Source organism: Sceloporus occidentalis, unplaced genomic scaffold (genome assembly GCF_023333645.1).
Source record: "Sceloporus occidentalis isolate IW3139 unplaced genomic scaffold, rSceOcc1.0.p SCAF_292, whole genome shotgun sequence".
Taxonomy (NCBI): Eukaryota; Metazoa; Chordata; class Lepidosauria; order Squamata; family Phrynosomatidae; genus Sceloporus; species Sceloporus occidentalis.
Genome location: NW_028317272.1, coordinates 563,382 through 580,207, shown reverse-complemented (window position 1 = coordinate 580,207; position 16,826 = coordinate 563,382). Strand labels below are relative to the sequence as shown.

The window sequence follows — 16,826 nt, the reverse complement described above, 5'->3', positions numbered from 1 at the left end:
TTCCAGCTCACACCCCAACCCCCAATCCCATCAGCCACATCCCATCACAAATCCCATCAGTATACAGGGGATGTATCAGGTGAGGGGATTACAGAATACAATGGGTTCCCCCACCTGTGTTATCCCCCCTGTAGTGCGGGTGCCGTCTGGGCAGACAGGGCTGTGCTGGCTGATTAAGAGCCCCAGCCAGATTATAGGATCGTCTCTTTGAAGGCTGGGGCTGAAGCCACATCAGTCTCTGGGCCGGTTACACAATAAACACAATATAATATATTACCGGGTCACGGTATACGGAACCGGACACAAAAGTGCTCCATGACCCGGCTAAACTTCATATGACCTATGAGCCAGCTAGCCTGGCCCTGTCACACCCCTGCTGAAGTCTGTGAGCAGAATCGAGAGAGCTGCAGTGCAGGTAAGGGGGTGGGGGAGGGTGTTTGAATGAGTATGCGTGATTGAGGGAATGAATCAGTGAATTAATTAATTATTGTGTGTGTGTGTGTGTGTGTGTGTGTGTGTGATAGCATGGATGTGTATGTGTGGGGTGCATTGTACAGGGTGGCTGTAAGTGATGTGCAGACCCCATACTGCTGGCAGCATCATTACACAAGGGGGCAGCTAGCCAGGTTTCAGCATGTACTGGCTGACTTGGCATGATAGGAGTGTGATTGCTAACAGAAATTGAAAAAATAGGTTCCCTCAGAGTAAGGACAGTCAAAGAAGTGCAGCAGCAGCTGCAAAGGGGGACCGACTACATATTAATGTCTGTATTTAGAATGCAATGTCCTCAAAGTCGTGGTTTGGTGCAGTGGTCAGGTGTCCCAATACTTTTGTTCATATACTGTATGTTTTGGGCCCATTAACAGAGGTTGAGAGACAGCCCCATTTGAAAACAATATCAATATCAAGTGGGGTAGGAGGAAAGAGTTACATGTTTTTCTTTATTTGCATCCCCTATGGGTACAGGGGAGGGTTGTAAGTGCAGTTTAGAACTGAAGTGCATTTAGTAGAATCAACCACCAAATTCAACAATCAATTGTGGAAATGAAAACACAAACCTAGTGCATTTGTGCACATGCACTTCTAAGATGGCTTGTTGGTCTTGGGTGCGAGAGGTCACGGGTTCAAATCCCGGACGAGCCCAGTTTTTAGAATTGTTTATGCACAGAATAGTACACACTTCAGTGTAGATTGCTTGTCGAGTGCTTAAGACAATGGACTACTGATCCATTGTGCTTTGCATGTTAAAAGCTAAATCTTTAAGGAGAATTCCCACCATCCTGTGCAATCTTTTTTCAGTTAAGTATTTATCTTAAAACCTATCATTTAAAAAAACCCAAAACCTAATAAATGTTAATGTTTCACATGTGTATTCACCTAGCCATGATCCTCTGTCACTCTCCAACTGTAGAGGCGTCGCTAGTCTCTTGTGACACTTGGATGGCGTCTTTGTCCCCAAAGACTGCCAGTGTGCTAAAACTTTAAATTGATGTAGACGAGGCGGTCGACTGCTTAAGAGAATGGACTACTGATCCATTATGCTTTGCATGTTAAAAACTAAATCTTTAAGAAGAATTCCCACCATCCTGTGCAATATTTATTTAGTTGTCCCCAAAGATTTGCCAGTGTGCTGAAGCAAAAGTTTCTGTAGACGAGGTGGCCGAGTGGTTAAGGCGATGGACCGCTAATCCATTGTGCTCTGCACGCGTGGGTTCGAATCCCGAACTCGTCGAATGCTTTGGCTTTTACTTATTAATACATTCATCGTATTGTTCAGTGCCAGTTGGGTACATAGTAATAGTATGTGTTAGATGAAGCAGCAAACTGGAGAACGTACCTGAACTTTTGCATGGATGTCTTTCGGTCCCTCTGTGTGTACAGCCTGTAGTAACTTCTTTCATAGTATATTTTGGCTCTTACTTCTTAATAAATTAATCAGTATTGTTCGATGCACTAGGTCTTGATGTAACCGTTGGCTCTTCTGCAATTGAGTCTTGGGATTTCAGTATGAAATCGCTGTACGTTATGGCTCGTTGGTCTAGGGGTATGATTCTCGCTTAGGGTGCGAGAGGTCCCGGGTTCAAATCCCGGACGAGCCCACATTTTAGTAGTGTTGATATGGAACAGTTTACCTATTTTCGTTGGTTACCCTATCACTTAAAAAAAAGAACCATGATTTTTTATCATAACAACAAAAATACAAATTGTCACTACATTGTTTCAATTTTCTAATAGTTGAACAACCAAATCCACTAAATAAAAAAACTAAAGTTTAACACTTTTGTATTTGTTTTAGATCACTTGTGTGCAACTTGGCTCCAGGGGCGGGCTGGGCCGGGGGGCAATTGCCCCCCAGGCCGCCCGAAATCTAATCGAAACGGCCGCTGGGTGCTGATGCCGCCGGCCCGCGCTACTTTAATACTTTTTTTTAAAATTTAATATGGCAAGCCGATCCGGCTATTAAATGAAAAAAAAAAAGTATTAAAGCAGCGCCGCCGGCGGCATCTGCACCCAGCGGCCGTATGCGATGGCCGCCAAGTGATGGGAGCAGCGTGAGGGGTGAAAGCTCCGCCCCCTCGCACTCACCTTTCACCCCTCACGCTGCTCCCATCACTATGCGGCCATCAGATTGTTGGAAATCGAATCTAAACGGCCGCTGCGTGTTGATGCTGCCGGCCGGCGCTACTTTAATACTTTACTTATTTATTTTTAATATGGCAAGCCGATCCGGCATATTAAATAAATAAAAAAAGGATTAAAGTAGCTCCGGCCGGTGGCATCAGCTATTTCCATCAAAGCTTCTGTGTTCTCAATTTAGAGAGAAATGGAACAAAATCCTTAATATGATTTAAAGCAAACAAGATGGCTCTGACTCCATTTTGTGTTTTGTGTCATATGCTAAAATATACTACACCCTAAAATATCATTATTAGGATAACCTAATTTTTTTAGATGAATTTAACCTCTTGCCTATTAATTAAGACCTAACCGAAACAGTATAAACTATACCCATATCTGGGAACTTCTGGGCTTGCGGGACAAGGCCAGGACTGGCCACTCACGTCGGCGGGCGCTTCTGCAGATGTCGGCGGGCGCTCCCGCTGATGTCAGTGAGCGTTCCCGCTGATGTCAGTGAGCGTTCCCGCTTATGTCAGTGAGCGTTCCCGCTGATGTCAGTGAGCGTTCCCGCTGATGTCAGTGAGCGTTCCCGCTGATGTCAGTGAGCGTTCCCGCTGATGTCAGTAGGCGTTCCCGCTGATGTCAGTGGACGTTCCTGCTGATATCACAGGAAACACCCCCAGAGGATTTGGGTGTTGACCCGGAGAACCGGAGAAGCGGTGCTTCACCCAGAGATCTCTGGGTCAAACCCGAAGAGTTCCCAGGTACGACTATACCTCGTAGTAAATAAGTATCGATAAAAGAAAAAGGAATGTGTTTTTGGAGGAACCATACAAGTGTGACCTTGCCTAAAGAGAGGGAGTTAAGTTAAACTGCTACTTTTCAGGATGTGTTTAAAAAGAAAGAAGTCCTCAGTATTGCCCACGTAAATGCAGAAAAACATGTAAAATGTTGGATAATAAAGTGCTAAGAAGACGTGAGGTTTAATACCTATATAAAAAGAACAGCAAACAGTGTGGAATAACGATTCATCGGAGGTGCCGTACAGTCTGTCGGCTAAAGTCTTGTCAATGTAAAATGGTAATGTTTTACCGGATATGAGCTGTAATAAAGAATGTTGAGTTAGAAATCTATTTGCCATTTTAATGCATGGATACCAGCTTGTAAAAAATGATGACCCTCTTATAGGGTTATTCTTTTAGGGAATGTGTGACGAATAAAGCACAAATACAAGGGTATAGAAAAACGTCCATCAAGCTCAACCCTTTTCCTGTTCCTTGTTTACCGCTGTTGATCCAAAAGGAGGCAATAAAACATATAACATACACAAAGCATTTGATAATAATACAAAACAAAGGGGATACTTAAGCACATCCTTAAGCTTCTCCCGGACACCATTTTGCGCAGCTTCGTTCTGAGTCTCCTGACCCCCAACCAATTATCCCAGAATCCCTTGTATGTGTCCGATGGGCAGGGGTGTACCTAGAGTATTTGGCAGCTGGTGTGGATCCTGTATTTAGCACCCCCCCACACACAAAAAAATTCATATTGGCACGAATAATTATTTCACTAATTTGTAAACTGTATGTCAACTGGGAAAAAACTAGAAATCTGACAAAATAAATTATTAACCTATAAGTAAATTATATAAATTTAAATAAATAACATTTACGGGACAGATATGGTATAGCATAACTCCTATCACAATATACTGAGCCAGACATTGATGATGGCACAGCGTAACTCCCATCACTATACACTGAAACAAAGAAGACATAAAGCATTTTTGTATTGGTTTAGGTAATTTGTGCAACACTGTTAAATATCTTGGCTCGTTGGTCTAGGGGTATGATTCTCGCTTAGGGTGCGAGAGGTCCCGGGTTCAAATCCCGGACGAGCCCGACTTTTTTTTTCTAGTTTTGATACGAAGCTTATTGGCATTGACAACCATATCACCAGAAAGGAGTACTATGAATTTTCATCATATGGCAGATATTTGTAAAATGTAAGAGTTGTAAAAATGACTCATGATCCTCTACTCATGATCCTCTATCACTCTCTAACCTCTGCCATCGCAACCTGGAAGCTTCCCGAAGATCAAAATACCTAGATTACTGATTTGTATTGACACACCAGAGGAGGGGCATTAAGCATATATGGGGGGCAGAGTGGCATATCTGGGGGCAGAGTGGCATATCTATAAGTAAGGTGCATTATGAATTAAGGAGGGACCTTAAAATGGCTATTGGTTTTCCAAATTTCTGTTTGTATATAACTGCATAATAGATACCAAAAATGTTAAAATACATATATTCCTAATCGGGTATGGCCTATAATCGGGCCAATACGTCATATACAAAAAAAATGCACACCTGCTTTGTATTTTGTAGACGAGGTGGCCGAGTGGTTAAGGCGATGGACTGCTAATCCATTGTGCTCTGCACGCGTGGGTTCGAATCCCATCCTCGTCGAATGCTTTGGCTTTTTCTTATTTAGACATTGTGCGTTTAGAAATTCTTTCGGTGCCGAGGATCTGCAGTAGGTGCTTGCCGTCTCCCATTGTCACGAAGGAGCTAACCACTGAATTTCAAAATTCATGCAATGGCTCGTTGGTCTAGGAGTATGATTCTCGCTTTGGGTGCGAGAGGTCCCAGGTTCAAATCCCAGACGAGTCAGCTTTTTACTGTTGACCTTTTGCATATTGGCATTGATAGCCACTCAAAAGGAGTTCTATGTCTCCTAACAAAAATGCAGCTATATATGGCTTCAACATGGAAGCATCTGATGTCAGAGTAGGATAGTGCTTACCAATCTAAAATGACAACAATACAAAGTGACGCGCACCTGGAAACTCCTTTAAAACATAGTAGTGCTGCTAGCGCTCACACAGTAGGACTCCACCACTCATTAAATAAATGTGAAGTGTGTTAACCGGGCATTTAATCTCTTTGGCACATAATTGTTAAAGGCTACAGTGTGCAAGGTCTGATACAAACATTTTGTGGATAAATGACTCGATGACGTCAGTCTAAATTGTCAGTCTAGGGCATTATTCCAATCTGCTTGTGTAAAAAGTGCTAAATTGGGATGCGAACCGGGAAATATCTCGACACCTTTCTCTACTAGATACTATAGACGAAATTCTAAAGTTATGATATTCAACAAAAGGGACAAGATCATTTATTCCCCTTTTCTGCTCAACTGTTAAAGCATCCCGAGGCGGCCCCCTCCTAAAAATCTGGGTTATGGCAAAAATGGTTGAAAGAAAGAAGTTTTCCGCTGCAAACCAATATGGATCCTGACCAGTTTCCACGCTCTTATTGTTGAAAAAAGGAGTGGGGTTTTTTTAACTGGTGGTGGGAGTTGGGCAAAACAATATAAAGCTGCTACATTGTAATCCTGTACCATGGGTCGGTTTAGGCCCACTTTTTGTTTGTCTTGTTGTAAGAAATGATGACCCTCTTACAAGGTTATTCTTTTGTGGAATGTGTGACGAATAAAACACATAACAAGTCTATAGAAAAACGTACCGTATTTCCCCATGTATAAGACGCACCTTTTTTAGAAAAATTTGGGGTCTAAGAACTGGGTGCGTCTTATACAGTGGTGGTAGATTTTTTTTAAAAAAATTTGTACCGGAAACGGGACCTGCTGCTTACCTCTGTGTTGCTCAGCAGCGTCTCTTGATCCGTCGAGGCGACACAGGAACCCAGTGGAGTCACGTGAATGTACATCACATCCTGTTCCTGTTCGAGCAACGCAGGGGGAAACAGCGGCCCCCACGAGAGTCTGCGAGTGGCACCAGAAGATCTGCAGTTCAGGTAAGGGTGGGGGAGTAAATGAATGAATATATGTGTGTGTGATAGCATGGATCCGTGTGTAGGGGGCACAGGGAGGCTCAAAGTGATGTGCATGTACTGGCTGCCTGAGCATGATAGGATTGTAATTGCTAACAGCTAACATCAATCACACTCATATCATGCCCAGACAGCCAGTACAATAACTTTATGTAATATATATTTTTTTTTTATTTCGGGCCCCAAAATGGGAGCTTCTTATACTTGGGGAAATATGATATATTGAAATTGAATTAGGTCACTGCTGCATAAAACATATAACATACACAAAACATTTGCTAATAACACAAAACTAAATTGATACTTAAGCACATCATTGGGAATTGGAAAACTTCTCTCCGCTCACAGGCTTCACCCGGACGCCATCTTGCGTAGCTTTGTTCTCAGTCTTCTGGCCCAGAACACCTTTGTTCACTGCTTTCTCTTTTCTTATACTGAGTATTGCAGTCCCCAACCAATTATCCCAGAATCTCTTGTACCTCCCAGAAAGTGGTTCACCCGACCCCTCTTTCCAGAGATTTCCTGTATGACCCAGTTATGGAGGAGATAGACGGTCTAATTGAAAATAGACAAATCTATGTGAAAATACAGCATCTTCTGCTTCAGCTGTCGGATCCCTCGGTGAGTATTCCATCTCTGTTGGAGCCTTTCATTCTAAACCCTTTGTAGTCCATTACTATGCAAATGACCTTACATTGTAAAACCAGATACCCGACCTTACAGAAACCCAAATCTTCCCAAAAGCATTATGAATAAAATGTAATATCCCATTTTAAAGGCACCCTTCATTTCTTACACTGTTGAAGAGTAATCATTGTTACCCAAATTCCAAATACATTTCCTGAAAGCTTTAATCATTGTATTGTTATATTTTTTTTAATACATAACAAGAACAGTTGAATAAGCTGATTTTGCATCCGATAAATGGATTGCTCACACCTTCTGGCGTTGGTGGAATGATCCCCACCAAGGATATAAACTTGTGTTTAAAACATTAAAAGGATACCAGGGGCAAAAAAGAATGTTTTTTAAAAAAAACTTACTTATTTTCAGCTTTCTGGTTAAAAACCATTAAAAGGTCAATAAAAATAGCACATACGCGTTTCACCTACTAAATAGGCTTCCTCAGAGTGAAATATATCTATGGTCTATGTTCTTCTGTCAGACTGTCCACAGCTTTTATTCTGGCATTAAACAATCTTTAAAAACCTGTTCAGAGAAGCATACAATCTATTCTCCTAATACCCATCACCTGCATACTGAAAGAAACCACCTGTTCTCCCCTCCTCAACATCTCCAGGCCACTGACTTCTACACGTGACCCATTACAATCAAATCATCCTCACCCAAGTAGTCTCTTGCCTGCTGCCTCATTCCCCTCTCAACCTCATAACTGATTCTTCTTTCCATATCTATGCTCTATATGTAACACTATATAAAGCAATAGGAGCCTGTGTGAGCTGCTTGACCTCTGTCGGCTTGGGGCAGTAAATCACGAACATCTGTCTTGTTCCCTCTTAGGCTATCAGTGGCTCGTTGGTCTAGGGGTATGATTCTCGCTTCGGGTGCGAGAGGTCCCGGGTTCAAATCCCGGACGAGCCCTTCTTTTAAGAATTCAAACCACACACTATGCTAAAAGTTAGTATTACACATTTATATCATATGAACACAAATGCAAATTAGCTCATCTGGAGAACAATGGACTGTTTGAGTTGAGGTGGATTGGGTTTTCATTGTTTGCCAAATTAGGTGGCAGTAGTCACAGTGTTGCAATGGCGCTGTGGTTTAGTTGGTGCCTGTCTAGTAAACAGGAGATCCTGAGTTCAAATTTCAGCAGTGCCTAACATACAAGAGCGTTTGTTAAGACTATTTTTATTAAGAAAAAAAGCTTTTAGAGTGATGTCATAATACCCGATCCCTGCACGGTAGAAGGGATCAGGCTTTTTACTAACATCATGCCAGCACATTGTCAGTCATCATGGTAGCAGCAGCCATATCGGGCTTCCTGCTCCATGGGCCAATCACTGCGTGAATGCAGTAAGCAGATATTAATGCAACTTTTTTCCAGTATAAGAGACCTTGACGACTGCCCTGAGATTGATCTGCAGCATTTTCTTTAGGTTACGACAAAAGCCAATAAGTTTAAAAATTAAATGCACAGCTTCCTCTTCAATAGAAGTCTTGCACTTTCCACGTTTATATTAAATGGACACAAATGCAAATAAGCTCCTCTGGCGAACAATACATTTGCATTTCAAGTGGATGGGCATTTTCTACCAACCTCACACACATGTGCTGGTGCTGTGGCTTAGTTGGTTAAAGCGCCTGTCTAGTAAACAGGAGATCCTGAGTTCAAATCTCAGCAGTGCCTATTTTAAAATTAAAAATGTATAAATTAAAAATTAAAAAAAATACTGCAATTGCTCGATTATAAGATGAGTTCCTAAAATTTCAGGGAAAAAAGAAAAAGCCTGAATCTCCACTCTATAGGAAAAAAAAGGGTTTACTAGTAAACATTGATGTGTAAGCTATTTTATAGTTAATAAAAGCTATGATTGAGAAAAAAATATTATTATTATCTTTTATTTATATAGAGCCAACAGTTTACGTAGCGCTACAATACATAAATTCAAGGGGTATGACAAGACAAGAATTGACAGACTAAGACAAACCGATACATTAGGCGGAGAGAGCCCTGCTCATAAGCTTAAAATCTTGAGGGAATGGGGTGACAAACATAAGGCACAGAGAAAGGGTGAGAGGTAGTGTGGTGGTTGTATCAATGACAAGGAAGTTCTAGCCGCTAAGATGGTGCAGCTTCTCTGAAGAAGTGGGTTTTGAGATGTTTCTTGAATGTTGGGAGGGAGGGTGAAAGCTGAAGGTTCCTTGGGAGTAGATTCCAGAGATATGGGGCAGCTCGAGTGAAATCTTGTAGACGGGAAAAGGAAGAGGTGATAAGTGAGGAGGAGAGCCTTAGCCCATGGGAAGAACGTAGGGATCGAGTAGGAGAGTATTTGCTTATGAGGGCAGAAATGTATGGAGGAACAGGATTATGGATGGCCATATATGTCAGTACCAGGATTTTAAATTTAATTCTAAAGGTAATTGGGAGCCAGTGGAGGGTTTCACAGAGTGGGGAAGCAGAAGTGGCATTTAGGACAGACTGTAGAGGAGAGAGTCGAGACAGTGGACTGTTGCAGACTGTCGCAGTAGTCTAGACGGGAAATGAAAGTGAAGGAACCAGAGTTTTTGTGGATTCTTGGGTGCTGGCGGCAGGATCTGGCGAGGGACTGAATGTGAGGGATGAGGGAAAGGTTAGAGTCAAGGATGATCCCAAGACATCGGGCCTTGTTAGTAGAAGAGAAAGTCGTGTTGTTAATGGTGATAGAGAATTCAGGTAGTGGTGTGGAGATGGAGGGAGGGAAGATAATGAGTTCAGTTTTAGAAAGATTAAGTTTCAGGTAGCGTTGTGACATCCACGAAGAAATAGCAGACAAGCAATTGGTAATGGCGAGAGATCAGGAAAGGCAGGTAGATTTGAGTATCATCTGCATATAGATGATACCGGAGGCCAAATTAGTTGATTAGTTTGCCAAGAAATGAAATATAAAGGGAGAACAGCAGAGGGCCAAGGACTGAACCTTGGGGGATACCAACCGAAAGTGGAAGGGGTGATGATGTCTTGCCAGAGGAGTTGACAGAGAAGGAACGGTTAGACAGATATGAGGAGCTCCAGGAGAGAGCTGTATCTCGAATGCCTATAGAAGCAAGTGAGTCAAGAAGAAGGTGGTGATCAACAGTATCAAAAGCAGCAGAGAGATCCAATAGTATTAGAATAGAGAAGTGACCTTTTGCTTTGGCAGAGAGCAAGTCATTGGAGACTTTTGTTAGAGCCGTTTCACTAGAGTGAAGGGGTTTGAAACCAGACTGTAGAGGGTCAAGGAGGGAATTAGAGGAGAGGAAGTTAGTGAGGCGAATGTACACAATCCGTTCAAGCAGCTTAGAGGTAAAAGGAAGCAGAGAGGTAAAAGGAAGCAGAGACACACCTTGTGTGTCTGTAACAAGGCCAAACATTCAAGGGTATGTAAACATTTGATCAGGCCCATTTGGATGATATCTCCTCTTAAATTAGACACTGTGAGAAATGTCAGTCTGAGGCTCATCAAGTCTCACACTTGAAGAATCTCACTCTGTAAAATGCTCAGATGCAACACTGCCGTGTCACATAAAGCAGTCACAGTAAAAGGAATGGATTGCCTGCCTGCTCTGCTCTTATATAGACTCTCTCTTTTTTTTACTAGTCTGCTTTTTTCTGTAAAAGATGCAGCTCAGCCATTGGACAAACTCTCAGCACGAAGATCAGCTCACTCAATGTCCCTCCTCTTAGTGCTGGCTAAACATTGAGATTCTCCTCCTCTATGTATAGTTAAGATGGCAGCTGCGGGGATGGAATGAATGAACGATTTTGTTTCTTTCGAATATATAATTTTGCAATAAAATGTCTTTTCATTTCCAAGGCCAGAGGTGCTACCGTTCCACCCCCATGTCCTGTCAATAGTACTGTATGACATCATCATAATGTATCCGAGTTCTACCTTTGTTGTCTTCTAATGGTATTGTCCACACTGGGTCACAGTGACAGCTGGAGAGGTCCATGATGATATTAGTTGGTTAAACAGTGGGCATCCTGACCCCAGATCATGGTCCTCAGCAGGCCCGGACTGGGACAAAAAATAGGCCCGGGCATTTAAGCCCGAGCAGCCCATATTTATTTATTTATTTATTTATTGTTAAAGCCCACCCACCATGTACCATCTTTGCATTTACTCATTCACACAAATCATTAACACATTCATTAATGCAGTCTCACAAATCGTTCAAGCAATGCATCCACACATGAATTCATTAATTGTCATACGCATTCACACAATTCATCCACACATTTATTCATTCATTCATTCTCATACGCATTCACACTACCCCCTCTCCCCATCTTATCTGCCACTTCTCACTATGTTCCCCCTTTTCACTATGTACCCCTTCTCACTATGTACCCCCTCTCACTATCTATCCCCTCTCCCCATTTCTCACTATCTAACCCCCCTCTGCCCCTTCTCACTGCACCCCCCTCCCTCACCCTACTTACCTTGTTGCCGGAGCAAGCAGCAACTGCGGCCGGGCCCGCGGGAGGACCGGACTGACTGGGCCTATGCAGCCTCTACGGCCGCATTAACGCAGGGGATAAGGGGCACCTGCCCCTTAAGCCCACCGCAACTGCGACCGGGTCCGCCACTCTAAGGGGCTGGGAAGCCCCCATCAGGGCCGGCCTTAGGGGTCTGCGGCCGCACAGGGCTTACATTAAAACATCGGGGGGGGGGTTTAACTTTATTTAACATCCTCCATGTTAAATAAAGTTAACAAAAACTTTATTTAACATGGAGGATGTTAAATAAAGTAAAAGAAAACAAAACCCCGATGTTTTAATTTAAACCCTTTGCGGCCGCACACCCGTAAGGCCGGCCCTGGTGGGGGCTTCCCGACCCCTTAGAGTGGCGGACCCGGTCGCAGTTGTGGCGGGCTTAAGGGGCAGGTGCCCCTTATGCCCTGCGTTAATGCGGCCGTAGAGGCTGCATAGGCCCAGTCAGTTCGGTCCTGACTGAGCCTATTTTAAGGTAGGGGCCTGGAGCTGCAGCTCCATCAGCCCCTAAGTCAATCTGGCCCGGCCCACCGGGCCTGGTCCTCAGGGAAATGGTTTCTATACAGATGTATTAATTTCCAACAAGGGAATGTTTATAAATACAATGTATTTTTTATTAAAAAAAATATATTTCATTGTCTCATGTTCACTTTTATTATATGAGCAATAGTATATGTTTCTTATTCTGACTAGGACAATCAATTTACCTTGTTGTACGCCCATAAGGACAAGGGTAACAAGAAAGACAAGGGTGGTATTACAAGAATATCAATTTAGTTGCACTAATAAAGACTAATTCATTTTTATAATTATTTAACAATTTAATTAATTCAATTTAACCCCCCCTCCCCATTAGTCAGTGGTTTCTATACTGATTTATTTATGACCAACATGAGCAAAAAGTTACAGCTAAAGAAAGGGTAAAACGGTGCTGTGGTGGTAAGGTCACAGTGACAACCGAGTCCCTAAACTTTATGTTCTAGGACCGCACTTCCCACAGGGGGTTATGCCGTACCCTCCTCCCCTCCCGAGCTGAAGCCTAGGAAGGGCTGGATTTTGAAGTATTCTCCTTGAAAGGTGAACCGTCGTAAGTCTTTAAGGGGGTAGTGGCCAGGAGTCACAACACCCCCCACACACACACTTGAGTAGTGTCTTTGTGATGGATAGGCCTAGCCAAGTTTGGAAGAAGGGGCTAGTCATGCATAGGGGTCAGGCTAGGCCCAGACAGACTTCAGTGGGCAGTGGTTGGAGAATGGGCGTGGCAAACATCAATCCCCTCAAACTGTAAACTGACCTGGGGAAGCATTGTTAAATAGTTATCTAGACACCTTTTTGTGGACATAATCATACTTCCAGAGGGAGAAGGGAGGACGGAAGATAGATTGGGATGTGAGAGCTACGTAAGTCTACTGAGCAGGGCCCTCTTAACCTAATGTATCGATTTGTCGATTGTCTGACAGCTGTACTTTTGTCCTACCATTTACTCTGAGAAGCGCTAAGTAAATTGTTGGTACTATTAAAATAAAAGATAATAATAAAGTTTCAAAATAATTGGATATATGAGGACATGATAGAAGGGAACTCACCAGTGCTTATGTGTTTCATGAAACGGTGCCTTTAATAGTAAGGTAAAGTATTTTAGTTTCCATGCAAAACAGCAAATGACCCCGACATGATTCAAACACGCAACCTTCTGATCTGGAGTCAGACGTGCTACCGTTGCACCACGAGGTCATCTCTTTGGATGCTGTCATAACGTATTTAAATATGAGGCCCACCTCTATTGTCTTTCAATGGTGTGATCCACACTGGGTTACAGAGACAGACTGATAGGTCCATGATGATATTAGTTGGTTACAGTGGCCATCCTGGTACAAGCCCATGGTCCTGACAGAACCATATTGGCTGCATCTAGAGTACCCATCTGTTTCTAAATGTCTATACTAGTAATCGAGAGTGGATCTCACCTGCCAAAACATGTCTAATGTTTATATGATATTCATTGGCATTTAACTATACTGCATAATTCTACTATTATTGAAAGATCAAACAACGATCACAGTGAGTTTCGTGGTAGGAAAACGGGCGCAGAGTGAAACGGCTCTGATCCTCCAACAACATTGGTGAGCCATTTACCAGATCTATTTTATTTCAGCTCAGGGGACACCTCATATCGTTAGGAGTCCAGCGATACCCATTTTTTCTTATTGAAGCCTTGAGGTCAGTGACTTCGCTGTGAAAAAAAAAAGAGCCAAGTGCCAAAGTGCCGTAAGGCCACAGAAAAGGAATGTTGCATCACATGGTGATTAGCCAACCTTCAGGACATCATCACGAACCTCTACTTTAGAAACAGAAGCAGCATAGATAACAGCAAACAAGAATGAATAAGTATTAGTTGTAACAACCATAAAGAAGAAAGAATAATCATCATAAAGGATCACACACCAAGAATTCTTTCTTTGTAACATTTTAACATAACATCATGAATTACCAGAAAGGCTGCATATCAGAATGGCACACCCAGAGCTCTCAACTCAAGGTGTGCAGAAGCTTTTTGTAATCACACAATCAGCATTCTCCTTTCATCCTACTCTGTTTCTCCATAAGGAAGAACAGGTAAGGATCAACCTCACTGACAATACCAACTACTGGGTTGAGCTGAGGCCAGACCCAGGACAGTTTCCATTACAGTTATAGTGGGTAAGTTCACTAACCATATTACGTAGAATTATTAAATCATCATATTCATTCAGGAATTCTATTTTACTAGATAAAAGTCTTTAATTAAAACTTTTAAGATACAGTGTATCTGTTTTTATGAATTTAATTTCCCATGATGCAACATGATGCAAGTGCCAAAGTGTGTGTGCCTGTTTGTGAGAGAAACCATGTGGTTGGCATCAGAGGACCCCAAAACCAATGACGGTGACACTACAATATCCTGGTGGAACGGGGTAGGGGGTCTGGCCTTGTGTGCGAACATTTATCCTGAGCATTACTGTTCATAGCCATCAGGCCGAAAACTTGCCTCCCAACAGCACCATCTAGTGGGCAGCCATTGTAACTACTTCTTTTCCTAAGTTAAATGATTCACCACTACAAAAACTAAATTACAGGCCAATGACAGGTTAACTGTATTCCTGACATCCATCCTTTTTTGGGGAATTTTGGTAGAGTGTAATTATGTCTATAAAGATGAATTTTAATTACTAACCAGGCAGCACAGGGAATGCTTTACCCTATCGTGACGAGGTGGCCGAGTGGTTAAGGCGATGGACTGCTAATCCATTGTGCTCTGCACGCGTGGGTTCGAATCCCATCCTCGTCGATAATTTGTTTTCTTGTCTCCCCCAATCCTTGTGAGGGGGACAATTATGATGCACAAGGCTCAGACTTAGTCGTCAATTGTCAGAGAACAGGTGTTGCCAAACATCAGTCCTCTGTCCGTTTAAATTGTAAACTTACATGGAGAAGCATTGTTAAAGAGTTACCTTGGTGTCTTTTTTGTGGACGGAATGATAATGGGGGGAACAGAAGATCTAGGGAAGTTGTAGTTTGGTCATACCCTTTACTGTGAGACACACTGAGTAAAGGCTTTTATATATTGAAGGGTTGGTGGGAGCACACTCATGTTTAATTTAAAATACTAACGTTAAATGTTTAGTTACCATAAAAAACAAGAAATGACCCCGACGTGATTTGAACACGCAAACTTCTGATCTGGAGTCAGACGCGCTACCGTTGCGCCACGAGGTCTTACATAATGTCCATCCCTGCAAATGGTCTGTTGTTTGTTATATTATTATTAATATCTTTTATTTATATAGCACCAACAATTTCTGCAGCATTCCTCACAATCCATACATTCAAAGGATATGACAAAACCAGAATTGACAGATGAAGAATAACCAATATATTTGGTAAAGAGAACCCGGCTCACAAATTTACAATCCCTTTAATCTCAGTACTAAACAAATAAACTAGAGAAGACTTCTAATCTCAAATTTGCCTTACAAAAAAAAAATATAAATATATACATTCTGAGAAATGAACTGAAAAAAATAACATTTTTGATCCCTTTTCATCCTCCAAGGGGCAGTTTCAAAGATCGGTGGTCTTTAAAGATTCCCAAAAGAAGTGCCTGTGATACTTATTACATCAAATAACATGCAGACAATATAATTTACATGAATTCAAAGCCATCATATAAAGTTCAGACATTTCCTAAATATTTCTTTCACTTGTATTGTATCTGTATATTGCAATATGCAAATAGTAAATATGTTACGAATCTATGAAATATCATACTTAAAAAAAAATATATACATACATGGCCCGTACGGGGATCGAACCCGCGACCTTGGCGTTATTAGCACCACGCTCTAACCAACTGAGCTAACCGGCCAGTGCGAATACTAGGCAGAATACTCAGAGGATCAATGTTGCATCACATAGCGATCAGCCAAGTTTCAGGATCTCACCACGAACCTCTCCTTTAGAAACAGAACATAAGAGCTAACAAATACAAATAAAAATAAATCGTAAAAGCAACTGCAACAAAGAAAAAGAAAAACCAAATTTCAGAAAGAGTAGCAGACCAAAAAAACTTTCTGTATAACGTTTCACAATAACACCAAGAATCACCAGTGAGGTTGTGTATCAGAATGACACACCCCGAGTTGTTGTCGTCTCGGAGTGTGCAGGAGCTTTTCGTAATCACACAATCAGCATCCTCCATTCATCATGTTCTGTTTCTCCATAAGGAGGAACAGGTAAGGATTAACCTCACTGACGATACATGTTACCCGGTTGAGCAGGAGACAGACCCAGGACAGTTTCCATTACAGTTATAGTGGGTAAGTTCACTAACCATATTACGTAGAATTATTAAATCACCATATTCATTCAGCAATTCTATTTTACTAGATAAAGTTGTTTTAATGAAAACGCTTAAGATACAGTGTATCTGTTTTTTTAGCTGTATTTACTTTCCCATGATGCAATATGCTGAGCGTAGTAAAATTTACATACCAGGAGGAGCTAAAAAAGCCATGTCGGCCATCTTTGATGAGGGACTTCATTTTTCTTGAATAGGCTGAGAGGACTGTAAGAGGAGTTCTGGGTAATAATACCAGCCATGGTGGAGATATGTT

General features: G+C 42.0%; 12 non-coding genes across 12 annotated transcripts; 7 read left to right on the top strand and 5 right to left on the bottom strand.

The window, feature by feature from the left end:
• The first annotated feature begins 1,650 nt into the window (after nucleotides 1-1,650).
• TRNAS-GCU (transfer RNA serine (anticodon GCU)) lies at nucleotides 1,651-1,732 on the top strand. The gene has a single exon. It is a non-coding gene; the product is annotated as a tRNA-Ser (tRNA).
• Nucleotides 1,733-2,027: 295 nt separating this feature from the next.
• Nucleotides 2,028-2,099, top strand: TRNAP-AGG (transfer RNA proline (anticodon AGG)). The gene has a single exon. It is a non-coding gene; the product is annotated as a tRNA-Pro (tRNA).
• Nucleotides 2,100-4,448: 2,349 nt separating this feature from the next.
• Nucleotides 4,449-4,520, top strand: TRNAP-AGG (transfer RNA proline (anticodon AGG)). The gene has a single exon. It is a non-coding gene; the product is annotated as a tRNA-Pro (tRNA).
• Nucleotides 4,521-5,008: 488 nt separating this feature from the next.
• Nucleotides 5,009-5,090, top strand: TRNAS-GCU (transfer RNA serine (anticodon GCU)). The gene has a single exon. It is a non-coding gene; the product is annotated as a tRNA-Ser (tRNA).
• A 2,916-nt stretch (nucleotides 5,091-8,006) lies between these two features.
• On the top strand, nucleotides 8,007-8,078 carry TRNAP-CGG (transfer RNA proline (anticodon CGG)). The gene has a single exon. It is a non-coding gene; the product is annotated as a tRNA-Pro (tRNA).
• A 695-nt stretch (nucleotides 8,079-8,773) lies between these two features.
• TRNAT-AGU (transfer RNA threonine (anticodon AGU)) lies at nucleotides 8,774-8,847 on the top strand. The gene has a single exon. It is a non-coding gene; the product is annotated as a tRNA-Thr (tRNA).
• Nucleotides 8,848-13,335: 4,488 nt separating this feature from the next.
• Nucleotides 13,336-13,407, bottom strand: TRNAW-CCA (transfer RNA tryptophan (anticodon CCA)). Its single transcript has one exon. It is a non-coding gene; the product is annotated as a tRNA-Trp (tRNA).
• Nucleotides 13,408-14,178: 771 nt separating this feature from the next.
• LOC149275356 (U8 small nucleolar RNA) lies at nucleotides 14,179-14,312 on the bottom strand. Its single transcript, XR_016279398.1, has one exon. It is a non-coding gene; the product is annotated as a U8 small nucleolar RNA (small nucleolar RNA).
• Nucleotides 14,313-14,919: 607 nt separating this feature from the next.
• Nucleotides 14,920-15,001, top strand: TRNAS-GCU (transfer RNA serine (anticodon GCU)). Its single transcript has one exon. It is a non-coding gene; the product is annotated as a tRNA-Ser (tRNA).
• Nucleotides 15,002-15,357: 356 nt separating this feature from the next.
• TRNAW-CCA (transfer RNA tryptophan (anticodon CCA)) lies at nucleotides 15,358-15,429 on the bottom strand. The gene has a single exon. It is a non-coding gene; the product is annotated as a tRNA-Trp (tRNA).
• A 575-nt stretch (nucleotides 15,430-16,004) lies between these two features.
• Nucleotides 16,005-16,078, bottom strand: TRNAI-AAU (transfer RNA isoleucine (anticodon AAU)). Its single transcript has one exon. It is a non-coding gene; the product is annotated as a tRNA-Ile (tRNA).
• A 253-nt stretch (nucleotides 16,079-16,331) lies between these two features.
• Nucleotides 16,332-16,468, bottom strand: LOC149275352 (U8 small nucleolar RNA). Its single transcript, XR_016279396.1, has one exon. It is a non-coding gene; the product is annotated as a U8 small nucleolar RNA (small nucleolar RNA).
• Between the last annotated feature and the right edge of the window lie 358 nt (nucleotides 16,469-16,826).